The following is a 15,092-nucleotide window of genomic DNA, read 5'->3' as shown; positions in this document are numbered from 1 at the left end:
GGGTGCCCTGTGCTGTTTATATAATTCTTTAGCATGTGGATGTTCTCTTATAAGTATTGTTTTTTGTATTTCCTTATATGATTGCTCAAAGTTCACTTTAAAAGAGTCTCAATAAATTTATATAGAAATATTTTTCCTTCCAATTTTCCCTGAAATATGCCGCATGCCTGCTGTACATATTACCTAAGGGATGGCTTTCTTTCTTTCTTTTTTTTCCTTTTTTTTTTTTTTTTGTGTGTGTGCCTTTCTGAGTACTCTGTATTCTGATCTCTGAAAGCTTTCGTGTCATCTAATGAACTCTAGGGGAATCAGTAGATTTGAAAACTTTTTATGCTGGAAAGAGAGTCTTTTTCATTGGAGTCCATACTGAAGATGAGTTTCCCACATTGGACAGAAAATATACCATAAAACACAATTACCTCTCTTTCTCCCTTCCTTCTCCATCTCACAACACTGAAGGTCGGGAAGTGTTTCTAATTTAAACCTGTCGCATAACCTCAAGCCCAATTTACAGAGCTGAAGCACCTTATATAGAGTAGGAATTGAATTAGTGTGCTTATTTAAAATGGGAAGATATTTACAAAGCTACAATTTTAAAATGTAGTCAGTTCTTTTATTAAGCAACTATTATATATCAGACACTTTGCTAGGCTCTAGGGATACAAAGATAAGGTTTGTGACTCAAAGGACTGTCTAGTGAGAAAAAAATTATATATATATATATATACATACACATATATATATACACACATATATATATATATATATATATATTAGTATAATGTCAAATGCTAAAGTACATTCACACAAATTGAGTGACTTTATAATTTGAAATCTTACTCTTCTATTGGCTACTCAACGGAATGTACTTCTTAGAGCAAAAAAGAACATGTCTATAAAAAGAGATAAATGCCTAAGAAACAAGATAAAAGAAGCCATTTTATGTATGGGGTGTTTTATCACAACTGAAGATACTGAACAAATGAGTATGCCTGAATCTCTACCTGCTATTAGCTCTTAAAAGAACATATTAAGTCAAGAAGAACAAAGAAAATTAGAGTACAAGGACTGTGTCCAGCAAAATATTTAAATACATCTAAGACTGTAAGATAACTCTAAAGTTGGTGTGGCAGTTTGATAATGGAAATTTGAATTTTTAATCTAGGTAACAAGAAATGTCCAAAATAATTAGCATTTCCATTTTTATTTGGGTATTCCAATTTTAAGGACCCTTCATGAGATATAGTTACAAGCATTTATTGAGCAAACACCATGTATAAAACAGATGCATGTGCAAATAAAATAGGGCCTTTAAAATGAGTGTAGGGTGCTTTCTATAATGATAGAATCAATATCTTTCATGACCATTTATAGGAATTTTCCCCATCGTTTTGTAGTAACTAAGTTTTAATTTTCATATGGACTACACACTGTGAAGGCTATGTCTCAGTGTGTTTTGGTCATCTGTATCTCACTTTGTATCATATAACATTACCTTCTCCCCTAGAGCTACTTATTTTCCCCTTGTCTCATCTTGTGCCTCGCATCAAAATCCCTGCAAGTCTTTGTACCTGTTCCACATTTTTCCTTTGTCTCCCTACCCTCCTCCACCCCTACTTCATTCAATGGCTTCCCTGAGTCCGTCATTGCTTCAGCAGGCTACACTCTGGTGCTGATTATTATATTGGTTCTGGAAATCTCAACTGATGCATTTGGGTTTCCTTTAAATGCACTTGACTGTCATGTGTAGCACTTAAATAGCATCTGATGTGAGCAAAGCATACATAGTTTATTTAGAAGCCCCTCAGCTCCCTTACGGCAATAACCAAGCACAGGCTGCTAAGTCGCTGAGTGCCTCTGTTGTTTGCTACAAATCATAACATCAAATACAGCATCACGCACACTGAGGAGCACCCCAAAAGCAAGTTATGCTGATGAGCCCCAGCGATTAACATAAGTGGCGCTGGCTCTGGCTGCCTTGTTGAAAAGTAGATTGGGCTAGGAATAGGGGAATCGTAGAACTGAGGGAGAGCTCACACCTCTAATGGCTTTACTGAGGTATAATTATAGCAGGTATGCATGTATAAATTATGTTTAACATTTTCACAGTGCAATCACATTTGTCCTTTTCAAGAGCCTATAAAATGAATAAAATAGAGATATTAGGGATCAAAATCACCCGAGAAATTACAATTGTCCATAAAGGCTAAGCAAAACAATGACATTGATGAAAGTGAGTTTCTGGACTCCTTGAGATTATAATATTGAAGTGAAAATGGGATGATTTTACCAAAACAACTCAAGAAATAAACTCCCAGATAAACTGTATAGGTGGCTGTTACCAAGCAAGTGGCAAAAAAACAAACAATAACAACAAAAAACAGCAGAATTTTAGCCTTTTTTTTTTTTTACCCCTCTTACTCTTCAAATGAAAGATGAAGTTCAAAATTGCACATTTCCTGTTTGAGATAAAATAGGAAAGGCTAACCCAAGTGTGACGATACAAGGATCACAAAGCTTCATCAGTACTGATTGCTCGACATCAGTTTAACAATTAGGCATCCCAACAGCTACAGCAAAGTGATGTCAGTCTAAGAGGAGAGGTAAGAAAACGTGTTCAGTAGGTGAAGTGGCACCAGGGTCTGAGGTCATAGTGTCTTGAAATCAATACCAATCAATTTTGAAACAAATGAGAAGCTTGTCATGTCTGACACAGTAGGCAAGATGTCATATTTTGTATAATTGAGTTCCTGATATCATGGCAGAAGACTTCACCTGTGTCCTTTGGTAAAACATATGAGATTCTGAGCTGTGGAAGAAAGCTTACTATAGGAAGTGAGGGAGAGGTATGGCAGCAGGGCCATGAAAACATTGTCGTATGAAAGAGGGAACAGTCACAGGGGATACTGTGCAGACCTCGTTTTCAGGGAGCTGAAGGGAGTTCTGTAGCGGGAGCCTACTTAGACCAAAAATCCTTCATTCAGACACACTGTAAAATCTATAGCCCAGGAGCATTTAAGTTCTTACACTTAAAAAATAATATTTAGAAGTGCTCCAACGTACTGAACATTTGAGTTTTCTAAATTGTCTCTTAAGAAAGAAAATGATACATTTTCAAACATGATCTTTGACTAGCTGTGCTGAGAAAAATGACTAAGATTTAAATCACAAGTTTCATTCCTTACTCTTTAAGTACTAACAGATTTTCAGCCAGGAATTCAGGATCCTAATGTTGACATGCAGGATTATAAGACTTTCTTGAGGTTGTCAGCATCATGAACCAAGATTATGGTTTGGTTCACATGGGTTTTCCCTTATGTCATAAAAGAGACAACGAAGTTTGTGACAGCTTCTCTCTCACTTTATTTTTACTTTCCTTCCTTGTGTTCCCTCCCTTTTCTCCCTTCCTTCCTCCCTCCCTCCCTTCCTTTCTTCCTTTCTCTCTTTCATCACATAACCCACGTCAAACTCTATTCTCCATGACAAGTTTATCCATGACAACCCCTTGGTAGAATGTAAAATGTTCCAAGGAACATGTGTACATCCATCTAACACATTTTTATTGAGCACCCTTTTATATTCAATCCCAGGACGTAGAGAAGGCAGGGCTGCCACACTGGTGGGCCCAGAGAACAAAGCTAGAGCCAAACAGGATTATTCCTCAGTCTTAAAATCTAATAGAATTTGTCTTGCTAGGTTTTGGACTTGCTCAGGACCTATGACCATTTTCTTTGTTCTGACTTATCCTTTTAGAATAAGAATGTCTATCCTATGCCTGTTCCACTACTGTATTTTGGAAGCATGAATTTGTCTTGTTTTTTAGGTTCACAACTAACCATTGTCACACCCAATAAACTTTAATATAAAAAATGAAAAATCAGTGTCCGTTTTCATATGCTATATATGATATAGTTTGTCCCATAAAGCCAAATAGCCATATAGTACATAGATTCCTTTGTACATTATATTTTTGGGGTAATTTTTAGTAAATATACATATATATTCATATATATATGAGAAATATATATTTTATCCCCACACTTGATTGATATTTAGGCTGTGTATAGAATTCTAGAGTAGATTTTCCCTAAGGACTTTGAAAGCATTTTACCATGGTCTTCTAGCTTTTAGTATTGCTGTGGAGAAGTTTAATTCCATCCTTCTTCCCAATCTGTAATTGATGATGGTGTTCACGGTTTGCTGTAATCTAAAATTTTATAGGATCATCTCTTAATTCATGGTGTTCTGAAATGTCTTTGGGTGACTGTACTTTTATCTACTGTCCAGGGCTGGAGAGACATTTTCAGTATAGTATTTTATGTACTTCAATTATCAACACTTTAGTATACTACTTTTCCCCTCTATTTTTCCAATCCCGTATGCAGGATATGTTCATTCAATGTGACTGCAGAGCGTAAATACAAATAATGAATCCACATGATAGTGCTTAAAGCTGTTTGGATGAAAGGGAGAATACATCCCTTCTGTTCATATTCCATTAGCCAGAGCAAATTACATGAACAAGGTTTATGTCAATGAGATGAAATGAATTATCCTCCCAAGGAACGGGTCTCAGGATGGGAGGGGAGGTTAGTGACTATTTTGGCAATGATACAATCTACTACACTTGGTGTCTGTTCATATTTCAGACCTATGTTAGCTCTGTAGGCACATTCAAGATTGCTGCTGGGTGAGCTTCACTGTCCAGTGATTGGCTGGGGTGGTGGGGGTAATTATTTAACATGGGGACCCCCACAAGTTAGTATGTAGTGGCATTTTTGCCTATGGTTATACCGTTTCTTTAGCTAAAAGTCAATAGTTTTCTCCTTGGGAGAATTTAGCCTGGCTTTAGCTGTTCTAAGAGCAAAAGGGACCAGCAGTGTAGGCCATCCATGAAACATCCATTTTCAGTCTGTTTCCCAACACATCTTAGTCTGTATTTGCCAGTTGTATGCAATCAAATTTCTGCAGCGTGCAATGCAAGTCTTTGATCACCTGACTATGTGGGATTATGGAATGGTCATACATGGACTTATAAATAATTACCCTGTTTTCAGCCTTGTACTCACTCCTCTCCCTAACTCAGGAATTGATCTCTCCAAGACCTGTACCTTATAAAAGTCTCTTGCCATTGAATGACTTGTTTCATTTCCAGTATTTTCCCATCCATGCATCTGAGGTTTAGGCCTTCCCCCCAGCTGAATTCATTATCAATTCTTCATTTGCTTTCCAACGTATCTGCCACTCTTACCTCTCCCATAATCTTTGTCCTTGTGGGTTTATACCATTTTATATTCTTTAGCATCATTTTAATTGCCATTTAGGAGCAAACAGAGACAAGCACATGTGACTGGAAATGAAAGTGTAGACTTAAAAAGTGTAAAAGGGGGTGAGTAACATTGAAGAATTTGAGACATTCTGGAAGAAAAGGTAATAATGCACTACAATAGCATTCAAATCCACCCTGAGACTTAAATGAAACTTAAGAATGATACCAATGAACAAAGAACAAGAAGGAAAAGAACGAACATTAATTGGGGAGAAAAAAACCCCTAAACTTCCTTAAGATAATGAAATGGACATAATAGATGAGAATAAACCAACAAGCTATAATAAATATGGAATATGAGAAATGTGATTACTTAAGTAAAATAATATCTTAATAATAATCTTAATGAGCTCTTATAAGTTTGTTTTTTATACAAGGTAAAGCTACTTTAAATAAATTCTGTAATATAACCTAGACCCAAAGGTAGAAATCATGTTTTGTTGATTTTTTTAATTTCAATCGCCTACCAGAGGGCCTGGAACATAATTCAATTGGTGTTGCTTGAAGGCCTTAATGCCTCTTTGATTTAATATAATTGAGGGTCATAATGCCAATTTAGTAATTTTAATACAGAAAATTTGTGAAATAGGAATCTGGCATCTGCAGAGTTATTTAGGCAGTTTATTAAAACACAACACACACTAAATTTGGGAAAGGACCCAATGCCCAGGGAAATATGATGATGTTTACATGAGTCTTTCATTTGCAAAACATTTTATATTGCTTCTGAAATTGCTTAAAAGTAAGCTTTGTTTCATAATTACAGCTAGGATTTGAGGTAGGATCACTTATCTTACATAAAGAAAGGATGAAGATTTTATGAAATCTTGAACAAAGCTAAAATAACTCTAATTGATTTTGTTATTATGGACACATGCATTAATTCAAAAATATACATATTGAATACTTATATTCCAAAGTGCTTCTGTGTTTTAGGTGTACAATGGTGAAGAAAACAGGGAGAAATCCCTGCCCTAACGAAGATTATATACTAATGGTGGTAGAGACACAATGAAAAAAATTAGTAAAATAATTAGCATATTGGATTGCCATAAAAGTTATGGAGAAAAACAAAGCAGAGGAAGTAGTGGTGGAAAGTGTTCCTGAAAAGTCTTTTTGAGTAAAACCTGAACTTGTTGATGGTGGGGAAAGAGTGGAAGAGTATTGCCGAAAGAGCCAAAAGCAAGTACAAAAGCCATAAGATGCTAGATGTTTTGTATTTTTGAGGAATAAAAGGAGACTAGTTTGAAAAAAGCAGAATGTGTATAGGGATGAGAAGTAGATGATAAGATAAATAACAGAAAAATAAGTAATATAAAAACATGGAAGCCCTCTGAAGAACTTTCACTTTTACTCTGAGACGAAGAACCAATGAGGATTTTGAGTAGGGAATAAAAGCTCAAGAAGAATTCTTTTTATCTGAGTTCACTTCAAATTCTAATAGGACTTAGGCTTGTACATCTTAAGTGAGTAAATTAAAATCAGTAGCTAGCTTGGCTGCTACTATGCCTGCTTGAAGTTTAGCTTTTATTATTTTCCTTAAATTTGTATGCTGTGGAAGATTATTTGCATTAATGGTGTCAAATTTTCAACTCTGCTCATACCTGAATCCTTTGCCATGTTAACTATCAGGGCTTCCCTCTCTACTGCCGAGTATAACCATGTGTTTCCTTTTGGCCAGTGAGAGTAAAAGACTGTAATCTATGCAGAGGCTTGACGTGCCTGCATTATTACAGCTCTTGCCTTCTGCCATAGCCATGAAAACATACCTGGTCTAGCCTGTTAGAGAATAAATGACACGTACAACAGAGCTTAACTGCTCCACTTTTCACAGCTGAAGCCACCCTAGATCAGCCAACAGCCAACCAATTTCCAGACACATGTACAAACACAGCCAAAGTCAGAAAGCCTGCTTATGTGACCCACAGCTAAACACAGGCACATAGGAGGGTCCACATGGGATTACCTGGGCCAAACCCTGACCAGCTGAAGGATGCAGGCTCATGAGCAAAACAAATGATTATTCTTATATGCCCCTGAGATTTTTGTTTTTTTGTTGCAGAACATTATGTGGCAATAGATAACAGATGAACATGTTATAAACTTAAAAGAAAGAAAACACACATACCCAAAATTAAAATAAGAGAGGATATAATAAAATGTAAAGAAGATATTTAAAATTTGAAGAGGAGACCATGCATAGATATATAGGAATGGTAAACTATTTATAAATATGAAATGATGGAAAGTTTCTTAACTAATTTTATCAAACAAGAATAACCAAGAGCACAAAATACAACAAAATTCAGAAAATTATAGAATTATGTTTATATATGCTGATTCAAATTCCTAAAAACTACAACAAAATTCTTACCAAATAGTTAAATAACACCTGAGAAAAATATAGGAGATGAATAGTTCAATTATGAAAAGGAGGAGAAAGGAAATCTTAACATATAAGAAAATGGGAAATAGCCATTATATGAGAAACATACATTTGCCATAAAAGGAAGGAAAAGATTAGAGAAAAAAAAGATGAATGAGAAGATAAAAATAAACATAGTGACAGTCGAGAAGTGATAATCAAATGGAAAAGTCACTGAATGCCTTAGAAAGCAGAATGGATAGTTAAAAGAAAATAAGAGTATAGGAATGTGAGAGAAATACCCATAAGGAGATAGAGAATGAGAGAGGTAGAAAGGCTGAGAGTGGGCAAGCCCAGAGTAGAACAAGTAGTTTTATGAGAAAAAAAATGGAAATGAGAAGAAAAATGACAGTGGGTTAATACAAAAGAGAATAGGGAAAAATGTAAATATATACGTATATGAGATTGATATTCCCAAGCAGTTATTATGGAAACAAATCAATGTTTTTATGATTCCTTTCCTACTGGAGGTAATAGATGTTTATGTGGCCAAAAAAACACAAGGATATAACCCTTCCAAATGATCACCACCCTTTTAGAATTAATTAATTTGGCATGTTAATTATTTAGTCATTTACTAACCATATAGAGCAGAGCGAATAATGAATAAAAAAGGAAGGACAAAATCAGCCCCCTGTGTGTTTGTGTAGCACTGTCTTTCTGCACCTCCCTTTCTAGCTCCGTTAGGGGAGCTCATAGAGCCCACCTCCCAGTATGAGGAACTGATGATTAATGAGGGAGAATGTTTGGACATCTAAGGTTCTTCATGATTGCTGAACAGTAACAACCACAGGTAAAAAGCATACCTGTGCCAATCCTATCTAAAAATGAAAAATGAGAAGAGTGTTGGCTTTTCCTTCTTTGTCTTCCTACAGAAGAGGAAAACCTTTCGCAAGTTGGTGGGGACTTCAGCATCTGGTACTCAGCCCAAGTCCCAGAAATGTTCCCTCTGTGTACTTCCAAAACGAACATCATCTCCCGCTGGGTGCCTGGGAGCTTTCCTGAATCAACGTTTCATTTTTTATCAGTGAAAAGCAAACTCCATTTGGAAGGATGCTTGGAGGTGTTTTCAAGATGGTTTTTTGTACCCTTGTCTGATTTTGGTGGGTATGTCACACATGTTCTGGGCTGCATAGCAACCTTGACTTCTAAATAAAAATAAAATTCTGAATATTGTTTCAACGTGCACAGACGTTAAGTCCATGTTCACTGTGCTATTGCCTTTGTCTTTCTTACGCAGTTGTTCTATTTTTTAATCCATTTTCACTGACTTTTTAATTTGGTCTTCAGTAATATGCAGTGATCGCATCAGAAAATATATTCAGCACAATGGCTAAATCACAGGGTTGGAATTTCATTTTCTTTGGCATTTTGAGATACTCTAAGTAAACTGATAGTAAAAGCTTTGGGGACGATAGACCTCCTTTATCAGTATACAACTTACCATTCAGTGTTAATTTATTTATTGAAATGGTTCATTGGCGAGAATAATATTGGGAAGAAAAACGTTAAATGTGTCTAAGCTAAGAGCTCTAGCATATATTTTAAATTAGTATGTTCAGTATTATCACCCTTAATTTGGTCCTATCACAAACATACTGTGTAATGGCACATTTTTCAAATAAATAGGGACCTGAGCAGTGGAATTAGCTGACACTAACTGAATAGCTATTTTATGGATTTTGTTTGTTTGTTTAAATGAATTCCCAAAGATACATGTAGAAGACTCTTCGGAAATGAACTAGAATGATTCAGAAATCTATATTAATACATCTTGGAGACAAGTTCTTGGTTTAAAAAAAAAACAAAAAACAAAGCAATCCTATCTATGTGCAGAATCAAGGTGAAATATCAGAGGTAGAAAGGCAGCTGGGCATGAGGATGACATACACCCACGGACAGCTCTTTGAAGGCTTAGGTTCTACTTCAAGATAACCCTTCCTTTTTATTACTTTTCTGGTGCCACATGAAAGAGGGAACAGTCACTGGAGCCAATTTCTGTCTCCCAGTTTAGTGCTCAGTGCTTCCCCTGTTTCTTTAAAATGTGTGATCTTTTTTCATCATCTCTAAGACCTCCTAGGTGTCTGACCTTTTCACTGCTGTGATCTTTCAGTATCCTACAGAAAATTGCTCTTGACTTATAACTCACTTCCATTTTTTCCCCCTTCCCTTGGCAAAAACAAAATATGGTTGCAAGTCAATATCAGTAATAAAATATGAATACATATCTAGGTATATCAGAATATTCAAGAAAATATAAAGAATAAAGCTACTATATAATATGGAGCACCATCCAAAATATGGTAAAATTTACTATCCCTCTTACATAAATATATATTTTTAAAAGTGTGTGGCAGCATGTGCTATTTCTGTCTGTTTCATCTCACTATGATTTACTTTGTTTTCATGTATTTAGCCAATTCAAAGTTATTACACACACACACACACACACACACACACACACACAAAGAATACAGACACAAATGAACCCCTCAGTTGGACATTCTGCTATATGGATATGATATAATGGTTTTCAAAGGATAAGCAGTTATCCCCTTAGGAACTAGCTCAGTTTTTATACCATCACATATCTCTTCAGTGGAATTAGTGGGATCTCTTCATGCAAGAAAGATCCATTATAGAGAGTGATGGATGGTATTTGGTTCCCATTGGAGTGAGCTGCTTTGGCTTCAAGTGAAAGAACTGAGAAAAACAGGAAACCTGGGGTGTCATATTCAGATGCTGAAGCACATTTATTGTGACATTTGATGATAGTAATGCACCTTGGTACCATATTATTTGGCCTGTCATTCTTAGATCTTATGTTGCCATAACGATAGAATATGTGTGTGTGTTTAGGAGAAAGACAATCAATTTTTCCCCAGTCAATTTTTTTCTTTGATCTAAAGAACTTGCGTCTTTTCTCTGAAGTTGTTCACAATAGAGCATGATAGAAGGAGTACAAGTAATAATTACAGAAACTTCAATAGGAAAAAAAACAAAAAAAAAACATGTTTTAAATGAAAGCTTTAAGCCCCTTGCCTTTTGTCCCAGGACTGTTAAAGATGACTGAAGTGGTTCCTGCCTGTATTTATCATAATGCCCTTTTCCCCTTATCAGAGAACAGCCACAGATACAAAGGTTATGCCTTTCTTGATTAATCTATGTGACAGGGGTGAATTGCCTGGGTTTTTTTGTTTGTTTGTTTGCTTCTGCTTTTTTCTATAGTGTGCCAGAGGCAGGAAACCACTATGCTTCACTAGTGACTCATAAGAAAACTTAATAGAAGGTCTCTAATGCCCCCTGGCCCTACAGTACCTGATTGATGTAGTCCCAAACTTAAGTAGGCTACCTTCATTGAGCCAAGCACCTCAGAGGTATGAGAGGGAGGATGAGGGAAGGACCCCTTGTAGGCCTGCCATATTTTGCTCTTAGTAGTTTTATCTATTATATTTATGAAGACAACCTTTTGTTATCATTGTTACCTGTGGAGGAACTATATTTGTGTGTGGGTTTGATTATCTTACTGGTTTAAAATTACTGTTAAGAGAGTCAGACGTCCCTGTGAAATCCTAGTTTCCTAGACTGTAAAGTGGATGTAATAATACATACCTCATCATTCTTTTCTGAGGGTTATATTAAATAACTTAGGAAAATATTTAAAAGAGTACCTAGAAAAACTTGAAGTGTGTAATCAATGCTTAGCACTATAATTATATATACCAGATATAGGAGAGATTCTGAAAGGGGCTCGCTGGGTTACTGCTGAACTGATGACATATGCTCTTAACCCCTGGAACCCATCATTCCTCATTTCAGTGCAGTGTAGAAAAGTTCATCAAGTTTACATTTGTGAACTCTCTTGCTTACCATTACCCATGACCTAAACCAACTCAAGTAGCTATTGAGATGCACTATGCTAAGTGAGTAATACTTTGCGGGATTTAACATGCTGATATTGGGTTGGGAGTATACAATCCTTCTTTTATATACTTTCCAAATTGAAAGAAACTTTATGTACATTTTCAGGGTCAAATATGTGCACACATTTAATGTTTGATATGAATATTGTATCACAGTGGTTCTTGAATATAGCTATGCATGAGAATCACCACAGATAATATTAAAAATATAGGTTCATGAGCAACCCAACACTGGTGTTCTGTAGAAAAAAGTGAGACCCCAAACCTGTATTTTGATAATAGTAACACTGTTCTTATATACAATCAGATTTGGGAATTAGAGTTCTATAATGGCTCGCGTATTTAAACTTAATACAACTTTTTGGTAAAAGTTGTCCCATATTCTACTTTACTTTACTTTCTTCCCATATATTTACATACATGTCTCTAAGAAAGAGACAATATGGTACTCCGCATGACAAAATACAGGAATTATTGTATTTTCTTTTATCACAATTGGAAGATATGCCAGAAAAGTTGTTCATCTGAGAGAGAAAGATTCTGTGATGCTTTGCAAACTTACCATTACCTCATCTTGTAAGAAGCATTGAATTTTTTGCAAAGTTTTCTCTTCCTTGGACCTTAATTATTGAAGCATTTTAACTATTGTGCAGTCTTCAAATTTATCTCATTTTGCAAAAAGCAAGGTTTATAGTCCATAATTGTAGCCTATTTTCATATTTCCACTTATGGGGTTGGGCATCATCATGTTAAGTAATCAATGAGATAGGTAGAGTGAAAATATTATAGAGCCTTAAATCATTTAAAGCCTATTCAGTATTATTACCTCTTCACAGAGGAAAATAAAATTCATGATGAAAATGAGAATTACAACCTCCTCTAAACTAATTTAACTATGGTTTTAAACATGTTTTGTATCAACTCATCAGCCCTCCCTGATAACTATCAGTCTCAATTCATTGGTGATTGACCCAACTTTATAGCATTGTGCACAACTCCTCAGATACAGCTGACAGGACTGCAAAATGTGTGGAATTCTTTCTCATGCATGTAATGTGGGCCTGTGCATTAAATTTGGTTAGTTGATTGCTTCATGTTCTCTAAAAGCATCCCTCCTTTAAATATGAGTTCCCATGCACTCTGATTATTTTTCTTCTGTTATGATTAACTGGCCAAATCCTACCTAAACTGGTAGAGGCACCAGGTAATAGCAGTGCTGTGAAAGGCCTCAAACAGTATTTATGTTTCTCGGAGACATGTGAGTCTATTCTGGGCAGCTTGTTTTAGGGGAAATGGTACACAAAGATGCTTGAGAAAAGTTGCTTCCCTGCTTACAAGAGTGGAATTCTATGTGTCAATCTTTTTATATATCCCACCAAGACATTTGCATCTTTTTATGAATTCTAACCTTTTTCAGTATGTGTGCCAGCATGCCCTCTATTCTTCCCTGAATTGAGTTAAAATTCTGGTTTTTCAAATTTTATTCATTATACTCTTCCTTTAAAAGAAAAGATCATAAACTCTATTTAAGAAGAAACATACCATATTGGTTCTCCATTTTATCACAGTAATTATGAGACTGAAAAGTAGAGAATGTGCAAAAATAATACAAAATAAGAAGTTAAAATGACTTAGATTTTACTCTGTCAATTGGGTGATCTTGAGTCAGTTTCTTTATTACTCTAAGGTTCTATTCCCTTATATGAAACTAGGAATAAAGATGCTTACCCTCTGCTTTACAACATTACTGTGAGTTTAAAATAACTTATGTGAAGATGCTTTGAAATTGTGAAGTATTATATAATAAATATGAAGGTATTAAAATAACTAATGTCCAATCTACCATCTCAGTTTTTTACAGAGTGGAAGAGCAAATGGGCTTTTGTATACAGAAGATCTGGCTCAGAAATTGGTATCAAGATTAGATATGTCTTCTGTGAAATATGATTAATAATGCCTAACAAGGCTGCTGTAAGGATTAACAAGATAAAGTTTATTTCTGGACAGCCTCTCCCTCCCAACCTCCACTTCCTAAAGCTCATCCTGTCTTCCAAATCCATGCAGCTCAAGCTTTTGGAAGCTTTACATACTAAAAGTTTGAAAAACACAAACAATGAAAAACAACAAAAACACTTATCTGGCTTTTCATAGGAGCTAGATTGCTCCATCATGAAATGTATCTCACCATGATTGTTTTTTCACTAACTCCTAGGTTATACCATAGACTTGAAATATAGGACAGTTGATTTAATTAGCTTTATATTCCTAACATCTGACACATGTCACATAGTTAGCACTCAATAAACATTTGTGGAATTAAAGTAACTAGCACAGTAATGGGCATCCAATTGAAGCCAAATATATAAAAATTGTATTCTAATTCTCACTCATAATATTAAAATTCATCACTTTCTCTGTTGTTTAGAAAGAATAAAAAATACCGTCTCTAATACTGGTATTATGACATTGAGTGTTGTAATGAGAGGTGCTTTATTAAGGGAAAGTGCTTTTCTGTAATAAACTGAAAATTACAACAAAATTCCATTTCAAAAAAAATCTGGCTATATCTTGGAAATTATAACACATTCCTTCTTAAGATGTTTGTCTTATATACATGTCTTTATGAAGGTAGGGTTAGTGCTATTTAAGTTGCAAACCACCTGTCCCACCCAAGCGATGAATATATCTCTTTATACAGGAGTCACAGAATCCACTGAGTGTGTTTACACACAATGGAATTGTAGCTTGAATGGAGAGTATGAGACAAACTTTAATGTTTCCCAGAAATTCATAGCTGCACGATAGCAAGAAAGAATAGAAGGGGAAAGTTTCTCACTCTGCCAGGCTTTACTTTGTTCATTCTTCAAAATTTAAATAAATAAATAAATAAATAAATAAATAAATAAATAAATAAATAAATAAATAAATAAATGGTCTCAGTTTACAGGTACATTTGGAGTCCCCATGGAGTACCTTCGCCAGCAGTCTGTCACTCCCTTACTCAATGTTTGAATGTATAGATCACCTTCTGCCTTCCCCATTCTCTTGGTCCTTTCTTCTAACTCCACTCAACAGCATATAGAGGCAGACATTAGGGACTGAAGGAGGCAATGGTCAGGACTGGTAACTGAGATGGGAAGCTCTGCCTGTGACCCTAAGGAATGCTCTTTCCCCAGATAAACATTAACAGTGCAAGACACGGTGAGCGTCACAGGTTCAGGGATGAAGGATCCTTTGGAGGACACTAGAAAGAGAATTTCTATGTTTCCTAAGTGAGAAACCTTCCCAACGGCAGCCCCGAAAGTTAGGTTTCCTGCATAACACACAGAGCTTCCTCAAGAGGAAGATAACACTTTCATCAGAAAGAGTGAAAGTTTTCAACAGAGTTATTCTGGGGTTGGAAAACAAAACAAGT

Source organism: Hipposideros armiger, unplaced genomic scaffold, assembly GCF_001890085.2.
Source record: "Hipposideros armiger isolate ML-2016 unplaced genomic scaffold, ASM189008v1 scaffold_184, whole genome shotgun sequence".
Taxonomy (NCBI): domain Eukaryota; kingdom Metazoa; phylum Chordata; class Mammalia; order Chiroptera; family Hipposideridae; genus Hipposideros; species Hipposideros armiger.
Note: the sequence above shows the minus strand (reverse complement) of the source record.